Genomic DNA, 5,413 nt, shown 5'->3' with positions numbered 1-5,413 from the left:
CCCAGCAAGAGGGGCTGGGGAGGTTCGGTGTCCCTGGGCCAGGAAAGCGGGACGTCGGCAGGATCCCCCCTCCCCTGAACTCTTGCCTATGGACCCCGACCTGCGGGGACACCCACAGTCCCTCTCCTGGCAGCCCCCCCCCTCCTTCCCCAGCTGCTAATCTGCAAATCACCAGCGATCTGGAACTATAGAGGAGAACATGGGAATCGGGGTGCAAAAGGTGGAGCAATCGATCCGCGGTTTATTTCGATGATTAAAAAAGAAAAAAAAAAGGGGGGGGGCGTTAGTTTGCGGTTGTGCTGTGCATCCACGGACACCAGCCAGGCTCTGAAATAATTCCCCTTTTGCTGTCACACGCAGGTTTCCCTTCGCTGGCCAGGAACGTCTGTCTCTGACAAAACCCTTTTGCAGGTGGAAGCACCACCGCACGCGTACGCTAGAAGCCCTGGGCATGCTGGAAACCCTGTGTGGGGCAATAATGTCCTGCCCCGCATCAAGAGGGGAGCGAGCAGGGTTTGTTGCCACAGCAAATCCCTCGCCTTTCCCCTCGGGAAAGTGCCGAAAGATCAGCCCGGGGTTAGCGTCTGGTTGCCCACCCGAGGCACTGACCCCCTGGGTACCCAAAAAAGTCCTCAGGTGGTCACCACCCCCACCCTGGCACCGCCACTTCAGCCTTCTCTATTTTTCTGCAAAGCACCATTTTGGAACCTTTTTTTGTTTGTTTGTTTGTTTGTTTTTTTCTACCACCCTTTATGTCAGGTTAAACAAGAAAATTAGTTTTCCTCAAACAAGCTAAAAAAGGAGTCACAAAGCTTACACGACACCCCCTTACTCCATTACCTTCATTTACAGGGTCTGAAACAGGTGAAACGGGCTGTTAATTCAGCCCAGGGTTTTGGTTAGAGGGTGCAAGCATGTGCCAGCGCCAGCCCAAACACGCAGGATTAAACACCAGCCCCGCAGAAGCACAGCACCTCCGTGGGCAGCGGGGCGAGGGAAAAGCAAAGCGGCTGAGCAAAGACACGGCATGTTTCTGGTGAGCTCCTGCTTTGCTGCTCAGGTGGTCTTCAGAAATAACCCCCTCCCTTCTTTAGCTGCTACTTCCCACCACTGCCTTGCTCTTTGTTGCTTCATGTCTAAGCAATCTGCCGCGGCGTTGACACTCTGTAAGGTCCTGGTGGAAATTTTATGCGAGTAAATAATGGGGTTTGGGTGCAGGAAATCAAGATTCGCAACGTTTCCTGCTGTCACTGAAACTGCACTTTTGAGTTTTGATATGTTAATTGTGAGATAACGTGGCACTGGCAGACAAGGGGGATTCCTTGCACCTTACAACTGCATCCGTGCAGGCAGTGCATTGACGTATAAAACCAACGTTGCTCTCTCCTAAAAGCGCAGATGAGCCTCTCTGGCGTGGGGATTTTCCCTTCAAATGTCTAACGTAGCCTGAAAGGGTGTGAAAAATTCGTGTAGCCACGTGTCTCCCTCCTGGTCTTAAGAGACTCGCTGGAATAAGTGATTTCAGCCACAGCCCCGAATAATGATGCTCCTAAGTGCAGCGCTTCCGGCTGTCCCAGCACACCAGACGAGCGGAGTGAGCACCTCGCCTGCACCCGAGAGACCCCTCGTCACACCCACATTAATCATCCTATCGACCCCGGGGAGGTGGCACGGCCACTTTTGAGGCCGCAGCCCCGAGTTCTGCATCAGAGACTCACTCAGCAAACGGACGCTTCTTGTCAGCGCCAGCCACACGCGAAGGCGGGGGCAGCTCCCCAAACCCACGGACTGAAGGATAACGTAGTTTTTAATAAATTCTTTCCACGGACACCACTTCTGGGTTAGCAAAGGGAGAGCATCCTCGTTCCCCACACCCAGAGTGACGACCCCCCTGCCAGCACGGCGAAACCAGCTGAACGGGATGAGATGTTCTCATTGCATCCACTCCGAAACACGGGTGAGATTCAAAACCACCAGGTTTATCTCGGCAGGGAAGGCGAGAGGAAGGTCTTTAGCCATCCAGCAGCAGCAAAGCCCACAATCCTTGACAATATAATCACTATCCTTTGGGAGAGGGATAAAACCACCTCTTAAACACGCACACTGCGACTGCAGCACAGTTTAGTCTAAACCCTGCAGAGGAGCATCGAGTGAGGGGTAGATGTCTCTCAGACCAGCGTGCCTTCTCCCTCGTTTTCAGTCTCTCATTCCTTCCACCGTTCCTCTGTACCTATATGAGATTCTTTCATTCCCCAGAATGAAAAATCCCATGGGCAAGAATAAACCAGGTTGTCTCACGTGTCTCTATTGCCAGGCTCAGCTTTGAAAATCTGAATTCATCTGGACAGCGACAGCCACAAAACATCCTCCACATTTCCAACCCGACTTGCAATAAAAATCACGTAGGTGTAATTGGCATCCAGGGTTCTCGACTCCCTCCACTCCTCCCTCACAAACCTATATATTCTCCTCTTAATGGCTTCAGAGATGAAACAGTATTTTTAATAAAAACCTTAATGTAGTAAGAAAAGTATTATCCATTTTAAACCCTAGAATTCTTTTCCAGAAACTTGAGAAGCAAATCTAATTACAGTGGCACGCCTCCACCAAAAATCTAGCTTTTCAGTAGCTGCTTCGGAAGTAATTTTTAGAAACTTTCCATTTTGGCAGAATGACCTGATAACACTGGAGGAAAAAAATAATCCACTTTACAGAGCTGTGGTTCCAGCCATAAGTAGTGCCCCAGGATCATTTCCCTTACTTTTCTCTACAGAAATGTGGAAAATACAGATGTGGAGTAAGGACGGCTGGGTACCCATGATCCTGGCACCCAGGAGAGCGTCACCAAAGCTGCAATATGCAAACACACTTCCTCACGTTCTGCAAATACACGGATCTTAGCACCAAAAAAACCTAAACTTAGAAATCGTATTAAAGATCATTTCTCTTCTGGCATTTCATGCCCATGAGTTATAGGTACCAAACTCAGCAGCTCTCCTTTCACCTCCCTAGAGATGAGCACTGACGTTTAGCTTTGTTTTGTTAAGCTGGGCTCAAATATTTAGGGCTAGATAAGGAAATCCAGCATGCAACAGCGAGACAGGATGCGAGATGAGCCTGGAGGCAGCGCTGCGCTCTGGCAGCCCTGCTGTCCTGGGCAAACCAGCCCTCGCCTCGCTCTAGACCATTCAGACGCCAGAGCAGGTACAAGGATTCAAATACACCACTTAAAAAACTACATAAAACCACAAGAAAAACCCCAAATGCTAGACTGAGCAAAGAGGAAACTCAGAGCGAGGGGGTCAGCAGGGATGCGCCGAGTCAGGATCATAGAATCGCAGGACCAGAGAACGGTTCCATTCGGAAGGGATCTTCAAGATCATCGAGTCCAACCTTTGTCCTCAGCCCTATCAACACCACTGTCCACGAGCTGAGGGATAATGCCGCTTCCACCCAGCCCAGCCCCTGCCCTTCCATGCTCAGCTCTTCCCAAAGCTCCCAGCAGGCACTTGGCACATGGTAAGGAAACATAGGATTTTTTTAAAATTTTTTTTTTCTGGAAATAGCAAAACTGCAATGAGGATGGGGAGGAAGAGTTCCTTGCCAGTCCCCTTAGTCACTGCCAGCTTCACCCTTGCCTTCTGCTGCCGTCACACTCGCTGACCCAGGGTTTACTTCAGAAACACCCACGGAATCACAGAATTGTTGAGACTGGAAAAGACCTCTGAGATGATAAAGTCCAGCATATGTCACGCTCAGTGAAGGGGCCACGGGTGGAACACGCTCCACAGGGAGCCAGCCCCATGGAAACCGCGCTGTGGTGTGCCCCGTGCCAGCAGCATCCCCATCGCAGCCCCGCTCTGCCCGCAGGCAGTGCTACGCCTTCAGAGAGCTTCCTCCAGGTTTTAAAGCACCTCTCCCTGCTGCCGGCAAACCTTCCTGATATTTAAGAAAAACAGAGGCACAAGGTGAACCTTCCCCCAAAGCCTCTGCCCTCTCCAAGGCAGGATGCTGCTCAGAGAAGCTCTCCCGAAACAATCTCCCCTCTCCCTGCACCCTCCCCAAATTGCCTTCTCGTCAACGAAAAACCCGCAACGCCTCCGACCAGCCGCCCCTAGCATCACAACCTGGGGGGCATTTCTGCTCGGCTTGCTGGTGGTGCTGCCACACGCCCAAGTGCTCGCCCCCAAAAAATCTGATGGGAGGCTCAGTGGAGAATTTGTCGCCCTTTGGTTTTTAATTAATCGCGCTGTGGGGTAACGAGCAACTCACGAGGGAGAGTAGAAAGAAGCCCTGGTTGACAGAGTCAAGTTCCTCGGCAGTGCAAGCGGTTCCGCTCTCTGGTTTTCACCGCAGTCTCGGTATGAGAATATTCTTTTGGGGTTTTGTTTTCTTTTTGCTTTTTCTATGTGTTTTGTTGGTTTTTTGTTTTTTTTTTTCTTTTCTTTTTAAATGAATAAATAAACAGGGAAGCAGATCATCGGGACAAATGGCACAAATAAAAATTATTCTGGCCGACCTTGCGATGTCATCTAAGTAGCCATAGCATTTTTGCACGGAAAGCTGGACTGGAGCCTTTGAAGGAAACCCCGGGAGTCAGAGAGCAAGAGCAAGGGGAGCAAGTCATTACCGGGTATGCTATGCACTACTTACCTTCGAAAGTCAAATAAAACTTTCCTCTGTCAAACCAAACGAGGGAAGGCTGTTCATTCTCTGTATGGCCGGGAGTTGAAGCGGGATGGGAAAGGTTAAGGAGAAGGGAGAGAGAAGGACACAGTGTGAGTCAAAGAGCAGGTCATTTATCTCGCTACGGGGAGGGGGCGAGGCGCTGCAAGCCGTTCACGTGCAAGGAAAGGGTGTTGGGGGAGATGGCTTTTAAAATCTGGTTTTGGCTTAGGAAACAGAAAGCAGAAAGCAAAGCTATGGAAGCCCAGATGGAAGAGTGTTTTTGCCTGCCTGGTAAGGAGGGGGGGCGGGTGGTCTGTCTTTTTATCTAGAGCAGAAGAGGCTCCATTAGCACATTTCTAACCGCGCGGGTTTTTCTCTCTCTCTCTCCAGCGACGTTTCCCCGGTGGGATGCTGTGACCACACGCCGCGCCGGAGGGGCGAAAGAAGCGACAGTGAAATGTAGGTGGGTTTGTTTGTTTGGTGTTTGGTTTTTTTTTGCTGCACTTCAGGACATACAACTCGCAGGTTAAACAGACACACGCACACAGAGCAGGAGATGCCTCACTGGAACTGATCCTTTCCCATCACAACCACCAAGCTCCCTGCTCTCAAAAGCCGCGTTCGACGCCAGGTACTGTCAAAGTAACTAAATGTAGGGGGGGAGAAAACCAGCTCTTCAAGCTCTTAAATGAATCCTTTTGAATTCGGGAGGTGATGACCTTTCATCATCTCACTGTCCTTTTTT

The sequence above is a fragment of the Apaloderma vittatum genome, unplaced genomic scaffold, assembly GCF_000703405.1.
Source record: "Apaloderma vittatum isolate BGI_N311 unplaced genomic scaffold, ASM70340v1 scaffold20818, whole genome shotgun sequence".
In the NCBI taxonomy this organism is placed as follows: Eukaryota; Metazoa; Chordata; class Aves; order Trogoniformes; family Trogonidae; genus Apaloderma; species Apaloderma vittatum.
This window is presented reverse-complemented; position numbering follows the sequence as displayed.